This window comes from Schistocerca americana, chromosome 7, assembly GCF_021461395.2.
Source record: "Schistocerca americana isolate TAMUIC-IGC-003095 chromosome 7, iqSchAmer2.1, whole genome shotgun sequence".
NCBI classification, from domain to species: Eukaryota; Metazoa; Arthropoda; class Insecta; order Orthoptera; family Acrididae; genus Schistocerca; species Schistocerca americana.
This window is the reverse complement of record NC_060125.1, coordinates 399,632,719-399,658,483: the sequence shown is the minus strand read 5'-3', so window position 1 is coordinate 399,658,483 and position 25,765 is coordinate 399,632,719.

Below are 25,765 nucleotides of genomic sequence, written 5' to 3'. Positions count from 1 at the left end.
GAGAAACCTCCACCATTGGAATACCTTCCGATTCTGCTGTGACTTGGGTTCGTGTTGCTGCTCGTAGTATCGCCGAGGCGAAGGGCAGCGAGTGGAGTGCTTGGGGTAGGCGGATCTGCTTAGCTTTCCTCGACTTTTTATTACTATTTATTGCGCTCACTTCTTAAAATTTGTTAAGTACCGCCAGCGGGAATTTTTCTTGCCTGGTGGCCGCTAACGCCGCAGTTACCTGCCCTGGGGGATAGTGTATGTCAGTGTACGTTTCCTCGCCTTGCCGCTGCTGTCCGGTAAAGCGACTTTTGACAGCTTGCTTGATTGTTGGCCGGTTGGTGATTCTTCTACTCTGGTGGTACTGATTCCTTTCTCGTGCCGGGCGCCCTAAACACAGTGTTCTGGGGACGTAGTGAGGCCCGCCGGTTCTGGCTTTGGCGTATTGTTCCATCATTGCATTTGGTTTATCGGACGTCAGGTAGCTTCAGTAGGATTATCATTAGTCATTCGATGGAGTGCCACTAGTCCGAGTTACTACCTTGTGAAGTGAATGCAACTCATCGCTCGCGAGGGTTTTGGTTCCCAGACCTCCTCAGAGGTCGATTCCTGGAGCACCGTCTGGATCAGTTGCTTGTTTTCTTTAATCATATTTTGCTATTGTATTTTCTGTTTTACAGCAGGTTTCAAAATTCTTTTATATTATTGCTGTTCTTGTACTGTAAGGCCTTCAGCCATGATTGTGGTTATTTGCCTTAAAATTATAATTTCGTATTTGTATTTTAGCAGTAAGCCTTAAAACCTTATTTACTACCATTCCTGGCGTCTGCTGCCTTCTGCTGTGTTTCTGGCGACTTACTTTAACATTTCAATACCTGCAAGTTTTGAATTGATGCGAGTTCTTAAACAATTCTTAATTTATCGCCATTCTTGGCGTATAAGGCCTTCAGCCGTGATTGTGGTTGTTTGCCTTAAAATTCTAATATGGTATCTGTATTTACGCGGCAAGCCTTTAAAACCTCATTTACTGCCATTCCTGGCGTCTGATGTCGTCTGCTTTGTTGTAGCGACTTGCCTTTAATATCTATATGAGTAACTGTAATTTGTAAGTTGCAGCGAGTTTTAAATAATTCTTAATTTATTGCCATTCCTGGAGTGTAAGGCCTTCCGCCCAGATCACAGTGGCTTGCTTTTAAAACATTATCTGCTGTACCTTTATTTAATGGTAATTTGCTAAATTGTAACTCACTGAAAACACTATTATTTACACAGTTGTTTATTCTCTCATTAATAGCATGTGGTATTCTTTCATTTATTGTTGCGTCTGGAATCGCTGGTTTAAAATAAGTTGTGTCTACCTGTAAAAGGCAACCATTAGTAACTGATTACGGCCCCGACCACAATCGTAACAGAGTCCTTTCTTCCGTTGACTACCAGGTCACAAATTCATTACTCAGTATTACAATATTCATGTGTATGCTGAGACACGGCGACAAACGTGGCATGTAAGCCATGCATACACCGTGGAGAGCGCAGGGTTGGTTTCATGGTGCCCTAAAGGAAACCATGACGCCAACAGCAGGGCAAGCCGCTGACACCATGAAGTCGGCATCCTACTGCGGCAGAGGAAGTCAAATAGCTCTGGCTGAGGCGTGCCAATGCGTGTAAGGTCACGACGACTGATTGTAGAAAGGACAGCGCAGCACAGCAATGTCTGAACTCAGGGGCAGACGCTGGCAGCCTCTCCAGGCGATGACCAACAAGCTGCTCCACATACGTCGACGAATGTCAGAGACCTCCAGGCTGGAAGGATGGCATCAGGTAAAGTAGCCCACCTACCCAGACACTCTTGTGGTCCGCTGTTTTAGAGTTTGCAACGTCTGCTGCACTGGATCTGGCATCAGCTGCAAAGCTGCAGGTAGCACAGGCAAAGCTCAGAGAAGGTGAATAGCTCAGCCTATTAGACTAGTAGATTCGTAGGCCCATAGGCGTGTAGACTCATGGAACAACATAGGTTATCCTTCGGTACTGGTAACCGGCATTGTGTAGCAGTTCTTTCTATCATCACCAGCAGTCCACAACTCAGTATCAGATCTGGTCTGACTCGCTTATGCAGCCCTTGGTACATGTCTTAATTTTTAATCAGCTGCACCAGATTGTTTATTTCTAGTCCACGTCCCCCCCCCCCCCCCTTCCCGTTTGCCAATGAGAGGACTAGGAAGAGCAGTTAACGGAATGGACATTGTCCTCAAAGGGGGATGTGAACATCAACCAAATTAAAACGAGGATTATGGTATACTGTTGAGGGACAAAGACTGGCTGGATGCATCTGTATGAGCCCTAGTTTCTCGTATATTCTCCTCGTAATCCTTACGCGAAATACACTTTGGCAGCAGTAGAATTATTCTTCAGTCAGCTTCAAATTTAGCTTATCTAAATTTCCTCAATAGTGTTCTTCGAAAAGAACGTCGCCTTCCATCCAGGTACTCCAGTTTGAGTTCCCCAAGCACCTCCTTAATATACACCTGTTATTCGAACCTACCGGTAGCAAATGTAGCAGCCCACCTTTGCGGGCCTGGTGTGGATTCAAAATATTCGAGCAGTACACAAGGACATTTCGCACTAGCATCCTACATGTGGTCTCCTTTACAGATGAACCACAATTTCCTGAAATTCTAAAAAAACTACAGGAGTAGTCGTTTGGTTGCTGTATCCCTCAATGATTTTAGAAATGCGGAAGTAGTATCATCTACCCATTCAGCCTTATTTGATCTCAAATCATCCAGAGCTCTCACCCAGGATGTCCTATCTTGGATTCACCGCTCGCTTTGGGAGGATGGCGAAAAGTATGCAAAAAAAAAAAAAAAGAGATAGAGAGAGAGAATCCTCAATCTCAAGCTTTACTGCGGGCAGGTGAGATACGTGACTGTTGAGGAGATACAGTCGTTAGAATTCTACCTTCTAGATAATTTAGGGAAACGTAGCGTGGTTTGCCAGACTAAAGTTAGGAAGTAGCGCCGTCTCTGGACACGAGTTATGTGACATCAGAATGAATGTGTGGCAGGACTACTGTGTGAGACATGTGTGAGATACGTGTGAGACCGAACGCGACCATTGTGTGTACAATGGAAAATCAAGTCTATGTAAAGCTATGTTATTAACTGGGACAAGATCATGACAAGTATGAGAAGATGCACGAGCCGCCAGGAATATGAGGATCCTGCCAGAAAATACGTCATTTCTAATGAAAGTGTGCTCGTTAAACGTATGCGGAACAACAGGAGCATTGGCGAAGACAGCGTCTCAAAATTCTTGTTGGGTTTCCAGCCCGATCAAACTGTCACCTGAGCTCAATATTTTAGCGATCTGCCTGCGCGCCATCATCAGGTGAGAAAAGCTACGCTGCTCTCGCCGACAACTGTCTGGAAGACGCCGGGAAAGTCTACATAGTCACAGCGGCTCAAAATCTACAACAAACTCTAAGATCGTTTTACTTCCGTTCTCGTTTTGAAACAACGTGAGGCACAATTATCCAGGGACTTGAAGTTAAGATTATTTCAGTAATAAATGTTGTATGTAAAACTATAGAACACCATTCTATTTATTACCCTATGGGATTCTCACAGACATAAGGATCGAATCCATTCCTGTCGTGAAATATTCAACTGTGGTTTCTTAAAGCTAAAAGAACATTACTAAGAAAGAATAATAACGCCAGTTTATTGCCTTATTGATTTGAAGGTATAGCTAATAATTGTTAAGGACATCACAGTAAGTTAACTGACCTATGAAAGTTTTCAGAGACAAAGCTCGTTCTTGGAACGCAAATTTATGTGAAATCGAGCGTAATTTAAATACTGTATCATTGTCAAATATACAGTCTAATTAAAGCTGTAAAGTGCATGTGAAAATATTTTACTTATCGAAGTTGGCTCGGTTCGCATTCCGACGCTGCAGAAGTATTGAAGTTCAATGATCAATTATTCATTTGAGTGGTTTTTGTGGTGTCACCGCCAGAAACCACACTTGTTAGGTGGTAACTTTAAATCGGCCGCGTGTTGCCACTGTCAGTGATTGCAGACCGAGCGCCGCCACACGGAAGGTCTAGAGAGGCTTCCTAGCACTCGCCCAGTTGTACAGCCGACTTTGCTAGCGATGGTTCACTGACAAATTACGCTATCATTTGCCGAAACGATAGTTAGCATAGCCTTCAGCTACGTCATTTGCTACGACCTAGCAAGGTGCCATTATCATTTGCTATTTAACTTGTGATGCATGTACCGTCAGACCGATGTTCACCAATTATGAATTAAAGTTAAGTATTCCAACAGCTACGCACTTTATTTGCTAGACTCAAATCCTTTAACTGTTCCAGACCTCACGCCAGCCTGCGTGAGCTTAAACGCGTGCCTTTCGGCTTCCTCTCATAGTGACTTGGCTGTCTTGCCAAGTCACAACAGTTTTTCAAATTAGTTAAAACATTTTATTGTGCTTAGCTTGCAAATTCCAGGTATGCAGATAAACGTTAGAATGAGTTTGAATGATTATTTTCGTAACAAATGTCACGATCAAGTCATCATTTTCAGTGAAAAGAGCTTATTACTGTTCCACATCATAACGTTCTCACTTAATTATGGTCCGCCCCGGTAGCTGAGTGGTCATCGTGACAGACTGTCAATCCTAAGGGCCCGGGTTCGATTCCCGGCTGGGTCGGAGATTTTCTCCGCTCAGGGACTGGGTGTTGCGTTGTCCTAATCATCATCATTTCATCCCCATCGACGCGCAGGTCGCCGAAGTGGCGTCAAATCGAAAGTCCTGCACCAGGCGAACGGGCTACCCGACGGGAGGCCCTAGCCACACGACATTTCCATTTTTTTTTACTTAATTATCAACTCAAAGTGATTGTTCACATTTGTACTTTATTGCTTTGTACCATGCTGTGTTGTTCGAAATGTGTGTGAACCTTAAGTTGTCACCCATGTAACTAATCTTATATGTAATCAGTGCAGTTCTCATTATATTGCAGTGAGCAGGTATTGCCCTGGTGGAATGGAGACCGTGTTAATCATTTGCAAATTATTTAAACCGAGTTTACTGTACCCCTTTTCGTTTTGTACCTTACGTGTGTGATAGCACTGCTTAATAATTATTATTCAAAACTGAAATGAGGAGAGAGTAATGGAAATGGAATAAGTTGTTCCTATTGACTCGTACACTTCTCTGTACTAACCGGTAATTTTTCTTTGGAAACGATTGCCTTTCCAAAATATAATTTTTCTAAGAGGTTCATGTGATCTTGGTCAAAGTTTTGCATTAAGCGATAAGTAAAGTGGGAGGCTATATCCCATTTCTATATTCATAAGGGAAGTCCACTAAACTGTTGCAAATTGGTTCCTTATTGGATGATACTAACAGTTCAAAGCAAGTGGAACTTCTTAGAAAGTCACAAAAACTAGATGACAATGACATAGTTTGAAAGTTAAACCTGTGGGGCTGTTATAAATGATAGCGAATGTATGCAAAGTTTACTAGAGTTCTAACAACGTTTATTTTTCAAAAGAAAAAATACAGACATAAATTATGCTAAACAAGTTATTGATTGAATACCGAAAACAGCTAACAGGTGAAACTTTCTGGCAGATTAAAACTGTGTGCTGGAAAGAGACTCGAACTCAGGAGTTCGAGTCTCGGTCCGGCACACAGTTTTAATCTGACAGGAAGTTTCATATCAGCGCACACTCCGCTGTGGAGTGAAAATTTCATTCTAGAACTAACAGGTGGTTTAAGAGTACAATGGACAAGGATCCGGGGTGGCAGAAGAGAGTCGAGTACACTAGCCCTAAAAATATGGATAATGGAATCCGAACTGATCTCATGGAGAGTACACTTTGATTAATAAAATCTACAGAAGTTTCTGTACATAGGTGCAACTGAGAGCAGGTGGCCATTGCGATCTGTATGCCCTGACAATGCCGGAGCAGCAGTATGTTACCCTGTTTGCTTCGTTTGGCGATGTAACTTGCAGCTGCCGTGATATGTGCAGCGGAGGCGACACGTGAGGTAGCACCTGTGAATCGATTGCGGCCACGAAATAAATGCAAAAATCTCACGGTCTAGTGATCAGCCAGACAGATCGCAATTTACTCTCTACCAGAGCCATGAATCACAGTAGATGTCAGTATGTGACAAACCCATTTGCTGCTTGTACCAAGAACCAATTCAGCTCACTTATACAACAGAGCAGACTAGGATACCAAACGTCAAGGCTCGTAAACCAAAAATGTATAAGTGTGCCCTCGGAATGCGAGTAGTCCGAGACGTTTGAAGTCACACTGTCGGTACAGTAAGAACTTCACCACAGGCTCCCCAGTCTAAACTACTCGCAAGTGTAGTCAGTCTCACAACATGTCCTAAGCACCAACCACAAATGCCAGAGCATCGTCCAGCAGTGCTTACCAGACCAAAGGCCCACACCCGAGTTCTTCACATATCTGCAGAAAAAAAATCCGTTTTTCCTCAAAGTGCACGACCGACACCGCCTTCACCCTGCCTTGACCCAATCGCAGGGCTCCAGGAGCGCTAAATCTCCCCCCCCCCCCCCCCACACACACACGACAGCACAGAGTCATGTAGAACTAGGGCAAGAGTTAAGAAACCTGCGTCTATGGAAAAAAAAGAAATAGCCAATTACTGTCTTTTTTAAATTTTCACGGAGGGAGAAGATGATTTTCTCCGAAGTCGTATTGCTGCCCATGTAACAAGTGAACAGATACAATCTTAAAGATCTTTATCTAAATTGCCTGTACCGTGGAGCTAGGCGCTACAGTCTGGAACCGCGCGATCGCTACGGTTGCAGATTGGAATCCTGCCTCGGGCATGGATGTGTGTGATGTCCTTAGGTTAGTTAGGTTTAAGTAGTTCTAAGTTCTAGGGGACTGATGACCTCAGCAGTGAAGTCCCATAGTGCTCAGAGCCATTTGAACAATATGAGAACACCACCACCTTGATTGTGACCTGCAATTCTCCAACCAGCTGAACACGTCATGTTAAGGTTCCTCCATCTCCAACCGTTTCTCAGACGCCGGAGTTTCTTATACAACCGAGGCGGCCGCTGGAAGTGGTTCACAGTCATAATTTCAGTATCAGCAAACACGAAAACTTGTGAATTTTTACTACGTGTGGATCTTCACACAATGCCTAGTTTACGAGTCCACGGTGTAGCCTTCCGCTGGCGCCGTTGCACGTACCTCAGCATTGTTCTGCTGGAGACCTGTCTCGATGAGGGGCTGCCCTGTCTGCTCTGTTCAGTTGGGGGCCTGTGTAACAAGATTTATTGAGGGATGGGCTCGCCGCCAATTGCTTTCAACTCTCAACATGCCGTTTCTATGAGCTAAGAACCACAAAAATACCTCATGCTTTTAGCGCCCTACCAGGCTCCATCAATATCTGCTCAGACCGTTAACTTTCTAGAGTCTCACTCAAGGTGCATCAGGTTGTAACAAAATCTTTAATAATTATCCATATACGAAAAGTAGATGAGAGAGTGACTTGTCCACCCTCAAGTTTTTGGGATACTCAACTCCTCGGCTCAAGCATGGCTGTGACTGCATGCCATGATATTATGGATATACACATATCAGAACTGAAACACGAACGGGCGTCACAGGGGATAGGCGATGTTGAACAAAGGACGTAGAGGAATGGTGGAGAAACTGAGAACACCGCGCCGGCCAGAGTGGCCGAGCGGTTCTAGGCGCTACTATCTGGAACCGCGCGACCGCTACGGTTGCAGGTTCGAATCCTGCCTGGGCATGGATGTTTGTGCTGTCCTTAGGTTAGTTATGTTTAAGTACTTATAAGATCCAGGGGACTGATGACCTCAACAGTTAAGTCCCATAGTGCTCAGAGCCATTTGAACCATTTGAGAACACTGCCACCTGGATTGTGACCTACAATTCTCCAACCAGCTGAACACGTCATGTTAAGGTTCCTCCAACATAGAGTTAGGTTTTATATATAGACTGTATGAGATGTAACAAATGGCAGTCATTTAGCCACACTATTCTTGGTTGAGAAAGTCATGCGAACTGCAGGAGATGTGGAAAGGCAGGAACTGAATATAACACTCTCTTCTCTTAATATATGCATCGACTACTCGGAGTCACTCAGTCTGAAGCTGAGACTGCCCAAGTGTCACTGAGGACATAACGTCAGGAAATAAAGGTAACAACGTGAATCCTACAGGAGGCACTCTAAACAGAATATAAGGCACCGAAAAGCCTTGAATTTGCCACATGTTATGCTTGCTTTGTGAAGAAACCTGTTCCCAAGCTAGACGCTAGACTCAGACAACTTGCACAGTATCATTACCCACAACCAGCACCTGTACTAGCAACTGCACCTGCCAAAGCGAAGAGTGTAAGATAGAGCCATGTAAGCAGCTCTGAAAGAAGAATAAGGCACCGCTTATAAATGTGTGTAGAAAGAGCAACCAACAGCAGAGTGCCTCTCAGTGTCACCATTCCCCACCATCGTCGAAAGAGGAAACGGCTAGGGAAGGGTTCAGGATGTTCGAGTCCAAAGCAGAAAACATCATAATGGCATGTCTAGCGGATAAATAGGACGACTTTATGTAGTTACATGCCTCATCACCAGACCCAGGCAACCCTGGAATACCCCTTAGCTCTCTAAGTGCCTCATCGTCCCAGTATAAAGAATGGCATTCCTCTTTTAGGAAGTTGGATTTTGCGTTGTCAGTAGCTCGTGACACTGCGCCTGGTAACTACCTGTACGCTGAAACAGTTGACCACCCAGTCTAAGGGTCGAAAGCTATCCTTCAGCTCATTTATGAATATGTCTGACATCAACAAGTCCGGCCGCGTGGAAAAAGTCTGTTGTAACAGCGATTTTAAAACCAGGAAAGGATCGGAATAACCTCAGTATTTGTCTAGCGTTCGTCTCACTTACTGAATAGAATGACAATGGAGCGAATGGTTAACCATTTAGGAGGTATCACCCCACACTCTTTACCCTGACTAGCGGCGATTCAACAAGACTTCCTAAGTAACAACTTGTCCGTGCCCTCTTCGATTTGCAAAAGACATAGACCGGGCGTCCATCCTAGGAGATGGGTTCCGAACCCAACTCGGCGGCAACGCTTTGATATTATCGCCGGCAGTCCGAACTCCAACCAAGGAAAATCGCTTCGTTGGCTCCGATATGCCGCCCATACACATTAGTCACGAAGCGCTTCGTTGACGTTCGTTGTCTTTCATTGCCCTAGTATGTACCCGCCCTTATGATATGCATAAAATTCGTGTACTCTTGGCAGAGACGATGATTACTGACCAGCGAATAGTGACTGAGCCAGCTGCACATGCACGAGAAGTCCACCGAAAGCTTTAACTAGTTCGTCACCCTTTTTTTTCCTTTCCTGTCATGAATTGTTTATTCAGATGCTTTCCTCCGCGTCGTACCCGTCGATCACCACTTCGCAGTACGTCGTTAGTGCGCCTCGCTGGCACATACTGCCCCGTGAGAGTTACAAGCGCGCTCCGACGCTCGGCTCCGGACGCCCCGCCGGCCATACTCGGGGTTGTAATTGAGTCAGGTGCGCGCCGCGGCGAGCGGTCGTTGCGAGGATTATGTGGCCGCCGGCGGCCGCTGGCGGTGTATTTATTGGCAGCGCGCAAGCGAGCAGGTGCGGGCAAGACCGGGCGATTAGCCGCGTGGCTAACGACAGTACGTCACGGGCCGGCGCTTCGTCTGCGTTCCTCATTATTACGTGGATTAGCGTTCGTGCTCTTTAGCCAACACTGTCCAAATATCGATCGCAAAAGAAATGGACGAGAGCCACACTGGGAAAACACGTTTAAAACTTACGACGTCGAATGGCTAGAAGAGGTAATACGTGATTCAGACAACCGCCCATACCTGACCAAGCCACTGTACATACGTGAGCTGATGGCTGTGGTCGGTCTTATTTAGTACCTGTTGCTCTCGCCTGCAGTTCGAAGACTTTTCTGATGCAGCTGTCATCGCCAGGCTATCCCCGGTTAGCCACTTTGTCTCTTTATAACTACCACAACCATTTGAAACTGCTTCCTATATTCGAGCCATAGTACTCCCCCGACGTTATTTCATTTCGTAGTGTTAGGCCTCTATTCTTTTCCGTCCAATCGATTCAATGTCTCCTCATTAGTTTTGAGACCTAAAAATCCTGTTCTCAAAAATATTACTTAGCATCATACCACAAAACCTTCTATTCCTTTCTTATCTGAACACGTAACATTTATGCCACACTTGCCGTTCCCAGCCATGCGTTGCTGTGTCTCAGTCTGGGTTAATGGAAAAGAAAGAAAAGAGAAAGCACACACTTCTAATATGAACAGAAATAGGATAGACGCCCCGACCCCTTCTCTCCCTCCCTCTCTCCATCCATCTTCTCCTCCCCCTCCATTTGCCACCCTTCCTCCTTTCTCTTTTCATCATCTCCCACTCCCCTCCCCCTCTCTGTCCAACTCCTCCGTTCCGCATTCTCTGTCCATTTCCTCCAACCCCTACGCCCATCTCCTATCCCCCCTCTCTAACCTTGAGCGTTTTTTATTGTTATTGCAAATTCAGATTCTGTTGTTCTAGTCATAAGGCGATAAGCCATAAACACAACTTTTCTGTTTGATAACAACATTTCACTATTACACCTTTTATATATATTTATATATTGAAAGTATACAGCCTGTGTGTACCTGTATGTTGAATGAGGAGGAGAAGATTAGTGTTTAACGTCCCGTCGACAGCGAGGTCTCTAGAGACAGAGCAAGAGCCTGGGTTAGGGAAGGATTCGGAAGGGTATCGGCCGTGCCCTATCAAAGGAACCATCCGGGCATTTGCCTGTATGTTGATTACAGTAAGGTAAGGAAATAGAAGTTTTTGAGATTTTTCATGACAATTTTCCCGTTATACAGGGTGACATCGCAGCGCAATTCCTCACATACTGGCAATACAAAAATGTGTGTCACAAAATTTCGTCCTGCCCATATTTCAGGCTGTAAATGGACGATAAAGACTGACAGTCTGGGAAAACTATAATCACATGCACTGTAACTACCTCTTTCAGCAGATAGAGCAGGGCAGTGCAGTTCCTGGAGTGGATAATGTTTTGGGTTAGCAAGCAGGAGGTCTAGGGATCGACTCTGGATGGAGCCATATTTGTCTTAATTTCCTGAAAACAGCCTGCGTCGTATGGTATCTGGTGTCTTAAAGCTCATACAACGAATACAGGGGTGTTCTACAAAACATTTGCAGTTGTATACTACGAACACGGAAATGGAAGTACAATCATTTTCCTTGGTCAGCTCTTAAACAAGCCTTTTGCTTACCGTGGACGCGAATTGTTTCACTCCACTGAAACTACTAGTTTCGAAACCTGTTTTCTGTGTACCCTCCCCCAATTCCACATCGAAATTATTTGCAAAGCACGTTACTAGCCCTAATGGTGACGTAAGGCCCTAATGGATTGTAATGGACCTGAACGTGGCAAGATGGTATTAATTGATGAGATCATTGGGGGAGGGTACATGCAAAACAAGTATGGAATCTAGTAGATGCAGTGGTGTGAAACAATTGGCGCACACGACATGCGAAAGGTTTGTTTAAAAACTAACCAATGAAAACGATTATATTTATATTTCTGTGATCGTAGTATTTAACTGCAAAAGTTTTGGAGAAAATCCATTGTAATCGCTGTATAATTATTAAGACGCCAGATACCGTACTATGCAGACTACTTTTAGCAAATAAAAACAATGAATCCACTACCGAGAGTCGAACCCTCGACCACCTGCACGCTAACTCAAAACGCTATCAACTGCACTATATGCACAGAGCTACCGCTGTTTCCTGACAGAGGTATTTACCATACCAGTTATTACAGTGTTGCCGGATTGCCGATCTATATCATTCATTTACCGCCCGAAATATGCGGAGCACGAAATTTTGTGACAGACATTTTTGTATTACCAGTATGGAAGAAAACGCGCTGTGAAGTTCGAGTGCGCGAATTTTTCTTCATACTGTATATATGTATCTATATACTACACATATGTAAAAATGTGTAGCCTATGTCCGTTAGAATGTATAAAAATGTGAAGTAAATTGGTAAGTAGAATGTCCAGATTTTTGGGTTCCCACTTTACAATTTACACATTTATTGATATATACTACATATATTAAAAACATGTATATAAAAACGCGCGTATCTGAATGAAACGTTGTGTCAAAATTTCGTAGCAATTGGTGAATTGCATTCGCAGATTTAAGATTTTAACAAAACGAACATTTCCATTTTATTTTAATAGTTTTAAACGTTCGTCTGTTGAAAATCATTAATCTCCTGACGTTCTTCACTGATGTGTTTGAAATTTTGACAGAAAATGGCATTTGAATAGAAGCTTGTTTTTACAAATCTACAAGAGCAGCAAGTGATATAAGTGGGATGCATTGTCAGCAAAAATCTCACGTTCCTTTGTTCAGAATATTAAAACACCGAACGTTCTTCACCGATTCCTTTGACATTATGATATAACATTGCCTTCGAAAACACACACGACTTTATACACCTGTGGGAGTGCCACATTTTTATTAATCATATATAGGGTGTCCCATTTGTCTACACCTTCCTAAATAACTGTTTGTCCAGATGCAAATTACAAAATGTTTCAAGCAAATGTTCTTTAGCCATTAGAGGTACATTAATCAGCGTGATTGCCTTTGTTGTTTTTTACAAAGATATCAACAGCGGTATGACTTATTAAATGTCACCCTGTATTTATTATTCGGTAATTCATTTCCTCTCCTAAAGACCTATTCAAAAATATATCACAGTGTACCATTCACTGAAACACAACGTTACTAATTACATAACACAACACTGACTTTGAGCCCGGGATCACAATCTCCTCCATTTGCTGGAGTTGTCAGAAAACAAATGAAAACCAATTAAAAACATAAGGCAAAATTGACTATCGTGATAGACTACGTCTTTAATGGATCCCCAAAGAAAAAAGTCCAAACGATTTAAATCAGGAGACCTATGAGGCCAATAACTGCTCCTCCTCGAACAATCCTTTCTGGTAGGATACCTTCGGTTCAGAACACGACCTGCATGCAAGGCATTATGTGCTAGACATCCATCATGTTGATACCGCGTAAGCATTCTGGTTCTTAGAGGCATTTCATTCAGAAGAGGACGAAGAATTCGCCTGAGGAAGTTGGCATACGCTGTGCCGTTTAGACTACCATTGATCAAATAAGGGCCCATAATGGTAGTACCAAGCATTCCACACCAGACGTTAACTCCCCATTGATGTCGATGTTCCACCTGTCAAAGCCATCGTGGGTTGTCGATGCACTAATAATGCATGTTACTTGTATTTATCTCCCCTTTGTTTGAGAAGGAACATTGATCGGTATATAGAACATTGGAGAAGAAGTTCGCTGCTGTGCCCACTGACAAAACTGTACAAGATTGTGGAAATCGTTCTCATGCAATTCTTGATGTAGGTGTACCTGGTAAGGATGGAACTGATGATGTGTAACAATACGATGTACACTGGTTTTAGGAATGCCAATCTCGCGTAAAAGCTGTCGTGTGCTCACATGGGGATTCATAGCAACGAAAACGAGAACAGTAACTTCGGCAGCTTCGTCTGTGCGAGAGCTACGACGATTGCGTTGTCGTGAGGTGAAACTTCCCGTTTCCTAGAGCGACGCAACAAGACAAGAAAACATCCGTCGGGAAGGTGGGTTCTTGTCAGGATATCGCTCTCTGCCTGCATAGCATTTCGCCTACCTTCAACAACAACAATAAAAGAAACATTATGTCGATGCAGTTTGTAGGAAGAACAGCATTTACTGTATGCCTACTCTACAGAACAGTATTTAAAAGACTAAACTACTGTACTAAATGTACCTGTACATAAGAAACAGAACTGCAATTACTATTCTGCTCACTTAGATATCCCATACGTGAGTAGCATTTCTATCATCTCTTCGTTGGTGTACTGTCTACTCACACAACTCTTCAACTGATGATGGTTAACGGAATGACGGGTGCGCACTCTACTTATGTTTGCATCTGTCTTCTGTCAACATCAGCACGTTGATGTATCCCATTGCCCCGAGCACCTGCACTAAGCGTCAACGTCAATGTTATGTTATGTAATTAACGACGTTGTGTTTCATTGAATTGTACACTGTGATACATTTTTGAAGAGGTCTTTAGGAGAGGAAATGAATTACCAAATAAAAAACACAGGGTGCCATTTAAAAAAGTCATACCGCTGTTCATATCTTTGTAAAAACCGAAGTTAAAACCAAGGAAATCATGCTGATTGATGTCCCCCTGACGGCTAATGAACATTTGCTTGAAACATTTTGTAATTTGCATCTCGACAAACAGTTATTTAAGGTGGTAAACAGATAAATGGGACACCCTGTATAACCGATCCCGGCAGCGCTTTAACTTCGGTGATCTGACGGGAACCGATGTTATCACTGCTGCAAGTCCCATGCCAACGGACTTGCAGCAGCGATAACACCAGTTCCCGTCAGATCACCGAAGTTAAAGCTGTGTTGGGTTTGGCTAGCTAGTGGATGGGCGACGGTCCGCGTGTGCTGAGTGGGGTGCACTCAACTCTCGTGAGGTCAGTTCAGGAGGGGCTCTGGTCACGAAAGCTGAGAACTACGGGAAGACTAGTGTGCTGACCACATGCGACTCCACAACTGCATCCAGTGACGCCTATAAACTGAAGATGACACGGCGACAAGTTTCATTTGAACTGGTGGAGAATTTTCCGAGATTTAATATTTTGAACAGACGAACGTTTACGTTTATGTTTTGGTACGTAAGATTGTGTAATACTGCGAAAAGCCCACTGTCTTCATGGAGGGAAAATATGGCGTCAGAAAGACGTGGAGATTCCAGCGCAGCACCTCGGTGACATGACGTCACCACTCCAGATACTTGCGAATGGCTGAACTACGCCCCAAAATATATAATAACACAAAATATCCTTTCCTGGTGTTGGCTGAAACAAGCAACACAGGAGCTCCCTTGTACCGACGGGATCTCGGAAGTGGCGCCTGGCAGCGGCAGTCCACGTTGCAGTGAACAGTCGCATCGGTTATGACTCTTGTGTCTACTGCTGTGTGTACTCCACTGCCAAAGCAGTAGTGGCTCCCGTTAGCTGCTGACAAGTGTCATTGCAATTTTCGGTTGTGATTACATGAGCGTGCGTCAATCTACAGTGCAATCCCATACTTGCGTTGGAATTAATTACAACGTAATATGCCCTCACTGGCAGTACTGTACTAAGAACAAATGTACAGAGCGGTCGAAGCAGTCTGAAAAGCTTGTACGAGTGTTTCAGGGTAGATTGTGCTGACAACTAACTCCTGAAAGTAAATCGATACAATGCGCCGTTCACGGGTTAATTTGCGTCGACGTTAGCCAAACAGAACGTTGGGCACGCAAATTTGAGCGGCCCGACCAGCTACAGTTGGTGTCAGTTTTTCCCACTGCGTAGATGATAGCGCACGAGACTGCTCAGCCTTTGGCCATAGTTCGATCCTTACTACATTCCCACGTCCAGTTTTTGTTTCGCTCTCTTGCACAGTGTTAAAGAGTTACATGTTCGGCAGACCACTTGTATTTGAACGGGCAATAGCCTCACTGCCTAACTTCAACGGTAATTAATTTGTTAACGGCACGACGTATCGGAATTTTTTCTTAAGAATTATTTCTCAACACAACATAGCCTGCAGCACCCATATATGCTTTTCCGACTGTTTCTGACCGTCCTTCATTGTGTAATGCATTAACTGTACAGTGAACTGTGATGCGAAAACCACAGAACCATTAAACGGCATCCCTTGAAAAAGTTAAACTGTGTGCTCTTTACTGCAAGCCAAATAGTTAGAGATATTCACCAAACGTTGTTGTTACAGCGCTATATCCGCCACTTCTGTACGACTCCACGTTAGGGCTCTTCCACTGCAGCAACGGGCATCTCTGAAGACGTAAAGTTAGTGGATTTCAGAAAAATCACGAGATCTGACGAATTTGTGCGTCTTCAGAGACAACCTCATTTGTACAGGTGCTCTATTACAATTAGACTCCTGGGCATGTCTTGCAAAGCAAGGAGGGTGTTTCAAACTGCTTCTGTTCAGATTTTCTCTTCCGCAGGCTACACTCCTTATAAATACGTACAGAAAAGACCTTTCCAATACTTAAATGAAATGTTAATACATATCTCTGCAGGACGGTATGCAAGAGTATATAATACCTCTCATCCTGACGCAGTTTTCATCTACATTGCATTTAGGTGTGAAGTGACTGATTAACCAAAAATTGTCATAACGTCTTGTGACTCATTTCTGGTGCCTTTGCTTCAGTTTTTTGGCTTTAATGAATTTTTCGTAATATTGATATAAATGTGTTTGCAATTATTAATGCAGTTTTCCAAGTTGGTGATTCCATTTCAAAATGATGACTCAGTGCACAGAAACTAGTAATGTACCCTTTTAAAATTTTATTGTTTTCGCGACTGTGGCTTTATCACCGTTTGTGGTGTCAAACGTTATAAATATCTTTCAATTGGTAGTCTGTAATTCATAAATTTTCTGCTTCCAAAATACTGTAACAAGAGTCGTCGACTTCGTTTAATGCCTCATTTCCGTAATAAGTTATCTCACCTTCTCCTGGTTTTACAAGATGCGACATAGTCCTGAATACAAACAGTGATCCAGGTACTGTCTAATACTGTAACTGATTATATCCTACCTATTCATGGATTGCATGGTCACACTATATGATCTTATTTATGGACTTTTAGTGCGTATGTTATACAAGCCTTTGTTGTGGAAGGCATATGTACGAAAAGCTCTCTAGCGGTTAATTTCATACGATCGGTCCGCGCCCAAGTAACATCCTGGCGGTCGAGCCAACAGAGGACACTGATCTGTCTTATGTCCCATGTAGTTATTTTGGCGTATAGTTATTTTATCTTTCATAGGTAATTTACAGGTTGCTTTAGGCAGTTACGATTATTTTATTTTTGACCGTAAATTCTCCATAAAAGTGTCAGACCTAATATTTTCACATATATCCTTTAAATAATTTTATATGTTTAACTGTATTCGTCTTTTATTTTATCCCAATTGATTTCTATTAAAGTTATCAAAATTTAGTAGTTTGCTACATGTATTTTACCCACTGTATTTTCATCATATTATGGTTCTTACGTAAATGAAGAATAGATATAAGCCCACAGCAGCAACATCTATGAAGCATGTAGGTAAACATATTTCTGGTATGCTACTGCACTTCAGTATGTATTGTACAGTAACTGTAGTTGCAAAATGACTGTGCGGACGATGTGGCCTATTTTGCACCATATTTTAGTTCTCCGTGACGATGCTTTACATCGTGTATTTATACGTTTTGACGACGCTATCACGGCTTTATCACATTAGGACATGGTGTAGAACAAGTACTATTACCTTATTTTATCTGCACATTTCCAGTTTGCATGAGAGTATATCGTGATATGAAATACTGTATTGCTTTGATGGATAGAATACCCTCTAATTGTATATCTTTTATATTGTAGATCTGTAAACGGTCATTACTGACTGAAACTGGTCATCGTCGAAGGACTTAACATTGTGATCAATGACTGGAATAAAAAATATTCTCCTGGCTTAACTCGACTAACTTTGTTTCACCATTTTTAAGCTATGGCTTCCTTTCAAGATGCTATTGCTTGCTCAGTGTATACATAGAATAGTACTGGGGAGTGGTTTACACTTAAGCTCGCGTCTTCCTGAACTACAACGTCCCCTTCTTGCCTCTCGACACTCTTAATTGTTTTCTGATTCTGTACAAGTTGTAGTAAACTTCCTGCTCCCTGAATTTTACACTTCCTACATTCAGAATTTCTAATAATGGCTCCTAGTCACCTCTGTCCTAACCTTTCTTTGTGCTTATAATTCCTACAAAGGAACGCTCAGTTTTCATACATATCTGCTCCATATTCCATAAAACCACGGTCAATGGAAGATTGAAACTGGCAACCTTATTTTACAACAACTATCAATAGATAAATAGTACTACAGTTTCAGAATTTCTTGGCCACCAAACATTAACGAAACTTAAATGGAAACAATCTTGTATCCAGAAAAGTTGAAGTGCACAAAAAAATAAATAAGCAGAAGGAAATCACATTTGAAGTTCAACAAAGCCATGAGATACATTTGATAATTACGTGACGGTCTTCACAGCATGATAATCTCGCGCAGTGTAATGTATGACATGTGGAAGATTTATTGTGTTTCTTTCCACCTCTATTATGGCTAAACACGGAAACCAGTCGGAATAAACGGAATGGCAATACACCAGTGAGTCATGCGTTTCTTATGATATATTTCTGGTGTTGATTATTGCCTACAATATGTGTTTCCTCTTCAGAGAGCTGGACACGGCATTCGTATGATGGACATTTTTCTCGTGTAATTTGAATGAGACTCCCTGCCAAGACTTCCTCTCCCATTCTAACCTCTACGTCTCACAGTAACAACTAAACTCACAGTTCACAATCAGTTGTTGGTTGTATTCCAACCTCTACCTTTCCCTACAACTTTTACCCATGCAGCTCCTTCTAGCAACATGCTAGTTACTTCCTTAAGTCATACCGACCTAGCCTTCTTATTGTCAATGTTTTCTACATATTTGAATCCTCGAACATTCACTGGAGATCTTACTCATTTCTTATCATATCACAATAACTAATTTCAGTATATTTTTCAATAGCACCACTTCTCAAAGGAATCTGTTCTCACCCTCTCAGGTTCTACAACAGTTCATGAGTCACTTCCATACAATGCTGTACATTCTCAGGAATCTCTTCGTCAAATTAAAACCAAAATTAGGAACTTACAGAATTCTAGCGACCATAAATCCCCTCTTAGCCTGTACCAATCTACTTTCTAAGTGCTCCTTGATTCGCCTTCATACATTATTTAGCTCCGAACGTAGCATAATTCCTTCCGTTCGTCTACTTATTTCTTCAGCTCCTCATTACTTTCGTCTGTTTTCTGTTAACTCTCAATCGATATTCTGTGCTCAGTAGACTGATCGTTCCGTTCAGTATATCTTGTTATATTCCCCGCTCTCCCTGAGAATAGCAATGTCATCAGCGAACCTTATCGTTGATATCGTTTTACTTTGTGTTTTAATCTCAATCCTAATTCTGTATTTCATTTCCGTCATCCCATCTTCGATGTAGATGTTGAAAACTAGGACAGAAAGACTGCATTCCTTCACAATACCCTTTTTTTTTTATTCCGAACACATAGCCCTGGTCTTCCATTCTTATGGTTCCATCTTACTATCCTTCTTTCTTCTTTTCCTGTAACTGAGGTCAGTCGTTCTCGGAGATTCAAACATTTTGCTCCGTTTTATATCGTCTAACGATATTTCTATGTCGATAACTCACATGTCTTGCTTTTTATACAGTGCAATGTCACAACAGCAGAGTAGCAAAATAAATTTGACAACCTGTATGTGGCAGGGAATGAGGTAGATGCCATGACCTCATAATATCCAGATATTGCACTAGTGTCATGAAATAAATTCCAAAACCCTCTAAAATGTCTCATGGAATTAGAATATGTGATACTGTTCCACGTAAACGATTTATAGGAGCATTATATTGAGATCGGCTGTCTCTGGAATAGACTATGTCCCAAAACCAGGAATTAACGCCTCCATGCTCTTGAACTCTATCAGTAACAGAAACAATTTGCTCCATTCCACACGAAATTGTGCCGTAATACTCGTTTCAGATTTCGCCAGTTGAGTGCGTTTTCGTTAGGTATTGTATCTACCATGTAGCGTTAGCATTTATTTGTATTAGGAGATTTCAAAAACCTCTAATTTCTTCTTATTTGTAGTTTCTATCAGAAAAGACTTCCGAACAGTCACATCTATATTAGATATTAACATGTTTCACTCTTCTGCCAATCTCGATTTGTCATCTAACCATAAAAGTCTAGTTCACACGTAACTAAGCAAGGCAATGAGAACCATTACTTGGACTATTATTATAAAACCATTCCAGTGACTGCCTTCACCGAGTAATATCGCATCTCCTGAAACTAGAGGGCTAGGAACACTCAAATCCCAGATGGAAAAATGTAATGCCAAACCATCCCATCGCATTCATGTCAATGCAGATTTCCTCAAACGGCAGCAACTGACACCGACGTCAAGACATCCACCTGTAGCAGTCGCCAACAATCTCAGTATTTTATTTCAGGTTTCCAGCTATTACTATAATTTTTAAGTCGCAATATGTGTAGGTTCTATTCGATATATACTGGCTTCTTGGCCCCACTTCGTATGATCATTACGTGTCTATGGCCAGACAACTTGCGTGACATAGGCTACTTCATTCATAGCGCACTGTACAGAGTTATCAATAAATATCAGAGTAGAACTATAAGTAACTGAATATCAGCACTTGCACATAACTTAAGCGACTTAAGCAGCACATGGTAAGTTAAGTTGTCTGGGTTCATGAATGCTATGTGTTGCATAGTGAAATGGCACTTGGAGTCACATGTCATGGCAACGATGGCAGTGTTGAAAGTAATATGTTTACAATCAACGCAAAGATTGTATTTCAATCATCTGTGTATGTGTGAGTGTCTAGGCAAGAGAGAGGGATTCAACATGTATCAGAGGCTGGATGAGGTGGCACAAATACGAGGTCATACTAAAAAAGCAATTACTACGAATTTTTTATTCTGTTCTCAATATCGATTGACGTACTACATGTCACGCATGTTACTTAGTCGAATTTCCCTCTTCGCTGGTGCAAGTTGTAAACCTCTACCGCTAGACGACTCAAAGTTGTAGTGTGCAACATGGAGGTGTGTAACGTAACTCTGTAATGCTCGAGAAACAGCGTGATGTAAACCAACAGAAACCTGAAACCACAAATTCAATAACTTCTCCCACATATGGAGCCACCCCTCCTCCTGCACGACAGTGCCAGACCACGTAAGAACGCTCGCACATCTGCAACAATCGGACGCGTTGAATTCAATATCACCGATCATCCAACACACAGTTGGTCTTGCCCATTCGATTTCCATGATACTAAAACTAAAAGAACGCAGAGGACTTCATTTTGATAAAGCTGAAGTGGTGCAAGCAGAGGTGAGGTTGTGGCTCTGTCAAGAAAGTCAAACATGGTACAGTGGCGGTATCATCAAACTGGTTTATGGTTGGCAGAAATGTGTTCGCCACCAGGGTGACTATGTTGAGAAATAAATACATACACCAGAAGAATGAAGATATAGATCGTTTATAAAACTCGGTTCCATTTAAAAAGCTATAAGAGTTTTCACATAATAAATTCGGAGGCGTACTTTTTTCACGGCCTTTTAAAGGAAAAAAATTCAAAAATATGAATAAGATGTGCATGTTTCAATCGTGTTGCAGCACTCCTTTCCTGCACTTAATGGCATTGCGATGAACGTTATAGACTCGTTGCCGCAATTTTTGTCGTTGACTCTTTATGGTAGACCTCTTCGCCGTACCACGCAAAACGATCATGTCCACATGTAAGACTGATCCAAGGAAGGAAGAAAGCTGAAACGTATTGTATGCTAACAAAACAAATTTGCTGCAGCAATTTTTCGGAAACCGTTTTATTGGTTCAAATGGCTCTGAGAACTATGGGACTTAACATCTGACGTCATCAGTCACATAGACGTAGAACTACTTAAACCTAAGGACATCACACACATCCACGCCCGAGGCAGGATTCGAACCAGCGACAGTAGCAGCCGCGTGGATCCGGACTGCAGCGCCTTCAGCCTCTCGGCCACCGTGGCCGGCGAATCCGTTTTATTAGTTGCATAAAAAAAATACCAGATACTTTTTCACTATGCAACTGCTCTCTGAAACGATGTCATGGAAGTCATTAGTTAAAAATATTCGATTATTTCTAATTTTTAGCCGCACATCACAACCTGGTGATAAGGTGGTTATATTTCCGTTACCGATCATCAAAACACACACACACACACACACACACACACACACACACACACACACAAATCGTTAGCCATGTATTTGACTTTCTGCAGGGTTGACGTGAAATTCATGTTGTAAATCATTCCATTCATCCACCACCACGATTGACAACTGATAGTGCACTGCATACTTCCAATCTTCGCCATCGCTTCTCTGCTCTCATCTGAGCAGAGATCCCAGTCCCTGTGTTTTTTGACCTGTTCGTAGATTGTTTAGAAAATTTGCGTGATAGTCGAACGATCACAGTTTATTATGTATGTTAGTTCTCGAGTTCCCTGGCGTGGATGAATGCAGGTTAATGCGTTCAACGATCTTCATCGAAACCTGAAGACTCAGTAGTGTACAAAACGAGAAAACCCTTTTCTTAGCGTACTCTGACCTCTGGCGTTATAACTGTTAAAATGTTTCTAGTATCCTCCGCTGCTGTCAGCTCTCTCTTGATCTGACTTGCAGCTAATGATGATAGAAGGTCCAAAGAAATTTCGAAGATGGGACATGGAGTTTCACATACTGCAGGTAATAGGGAAAACCATCTGATGGTTTACTAAGCCTTGATTTAATCTGTTAAATATGCTGGGATAGTTGAATTGATAAGGTAATTCTTTTTCCTATATAAAAGGAGCTGTATCGAATCCCTACACAGATTACTGTCAACAAACTTCAGTTAAGTTATTCGCAAATGATGTTTCCATGTACGCCGAACTGCATGATTCCTGAGGAAATCTAGCTGTTACCGCAGCTCACTTGTGCCAAGTAACACTTTACAGTTGAGATCAACACAGTCAACGAAATAAAAATTACATTGCTACTGGTTGTATTTTATAAATCGTTTTTGGATATAACTTACCTTAACCACTGCATTATGCTTACTAGTGACATATCCAAGTTACTTTAATTTAGGTTGAACCTTCGATGTCCTATATAAAGTTCCTGATTTAGTGCTGTACCTAATACCTTTGAGATATATGTAAATCACCCCGTGCTCGTTAACTCAAGCAATGTCACCTCATTCTGTGTACCCTTGTTTTATACCGCGTACTTGCAGTATTGGTTAGTGTTGAAAAATGGTTCAAATGGCTCTGAGCACTATGGGACTTAACTTTTGAGGTCATCAGTCCCCTACAACTTACGACTACTTAAAACCTAACTAACCTAAGGACGTCACACACAACCATGCCCGAGGAAGGATTCGAACCAGCGACTGTAGCGGTCGCGCGGTTCCAGACTGTGGCGCCTAGAACCGCTCGGCCATCCCAGCTGGCTGGTTAGTGTTCATTACAGCTAGGAGAACCGACCACTGCACGTGAGATTCGTGGTAAAAGTGACTTCGTCTGACTTGTTATGAACCGTTATCTGTGGAGAAGTTTACTAATACTCAGAACAAATTTCGTGGTGGAATTCAGTATGTAGCCGATGTCTTCTGTGTGTGTGTGTGTGTGTGTGTGTGTGTGTGTCTGTGATCCATGGAGCTAATTTCACGTTATTATTTTACGGATCCACTACCTGATTGCCCGGAATCGCCTTTGCTACCAACATACATGGACGAACCACCAGGGTGGTACTTATTGTCCATGAGGAGGAAGAGGACAGTAATGTTGAATTTTTATGGAAAGTCATAAAAATGGATGAAAATAAATGCGTATTTATTTTTTATAGAAAAAAGCTATTTTTGTCACGGTCTCTCTTATATACCTAGTACCTTTTACAAGACCTGTACCTTAGAACAAAATCTTAATGTGTGTGTTTGTGTGTGTGTGTGTGTGTGTGTGTGTGTGTGTGGTTGTGTGTGTGTGGTTAAGCTTAATATCAGCAGATATTCTTTGTACATTAATACTATGCTATCTGACGAGACTCGGTAGCTAAATCCCTGTTTCCATAGTAAATGTTAAAGTTTTGTAGGCAATCTCAAACTTTTATCCCGTGGGATGTTACGAAATAACACACGTTTTCAAACATTTTCATTTTACTTTAGTGCAATGTTATAAGCGATGGAGGAACATATAATGTTCTAAAGGGACATATTTTCGCCATGTGTTCATATTTCCGCTAAATAGAGAAATATATTTAATGGCGCTTGAAGGGATGTAAGAATTCATAACGATTGTTTAATTAATGACAGTTTCTAACCTCCAGATTCGTTAAAACTTGGCGCCATGTATCTGTGGTTGTCATCTCCCCCCTTCACAGGGAGAAATGTCCATCGTAATAAAATCACCTATATATATATACAGAACCTATTAAGTGATACATGGTATTAACCTATTATTTACTACTCCTCTGGACTGTTGCTTGAATAAGTTTTGGGATTTCTTATGTGACCATCATGAGACAAAATTGACTTTAATATTCCCATACTGTGATGGGGCTGTACCATATATTAAACTAAAAAGAACACTTTTTGCAACGGATGAGAGAATACTTAGAGGAAGTATGTAGTCTATGACGTACTGCTATAAAGGATTTCCACGATGCTTTAGCGATGTGAGGAAGTGTGTTTACCGAGTCTCTACGAATTCAGGGTGATAATGTTTGTGAAGTGGTGGTCAGCAGACAGGTATTTTGCTCTTCGTAACAGATTCTGCATGTTTCGGTTTGCAGAACGAATTTGCCCGCAACGCTCTGTAATGTCTTTGAAACCAAAACACTTAATGGTTCATGTGATATTCTACACACGAATTTTGTCTACAAATAATAGTTTGGTATCACTGGACGCGTACCACACAAACAGACAGAAATATGCTAGTGTTCAAGAGCAGCGGCAGCTTCTGTTTGCTTTCCTCCATCTGTACACGTGAGTCTAAGTGCGTATTTGTGAGTGCAGAATCTGGAGAATGGACAATGTCACTGGAGAAACTAGCGCGAGACTAAGGGGAGAGTAGGAAGGTGAACTGTACCCTTTTAAGTTACTTTTTCTACACTGTGTTGGTTTTCCCAGGTCTGGCATTCGCTACTGTACAAGAACGTACGTAACATAAATAAAAGATTCGAGGTTATTCTAATTGTGATTACGCTCTTCATTCCTTGACAAATATGCGATAACGGCGATATAGCGGAATGGTTTTGCTACCGGGAAGCTATTGTACGCCTTGCAAAACAACATGCAGCTATTAGTGTGAACGTACCATAATTTTTCTGGCACTGTACACACATAATTGATAATCTCATTACTTTTCGGGAATGTTATGCTGCTCGAACGTAAAGTTCGGACATATCACCAAACGTGTGGGAAGTGATCACACTCCTATTTCGGTAAAGAATTACGTCTGCCTAGCCGTAAGGGGAGGATAGATTTTATATGGGCAGTATGAATTTAAAAGCGTTGACGTGTATATCTGACCGTAATGGGCGATAGATTCATTTCGTAAACAACTGCATGATGAACCAGTACTAACCTTCACAGGATGTGTTATAGTTTACAAACAGGGCAGGCAATACAGTTTAACATCAACGATACGCAGAATGTCCTCTCATCGGCCACCTAAACAGATCCTCAGATGCTCTTTGTCGCACCATCGACTGCGGTGTTTATTAAAGCACATCAGACCATATCGGTGCTGTCTTTCCAACTCTGTCGTCCGCGGGAGCGCAGTTGATTACCACATCGGGTCAGACGCC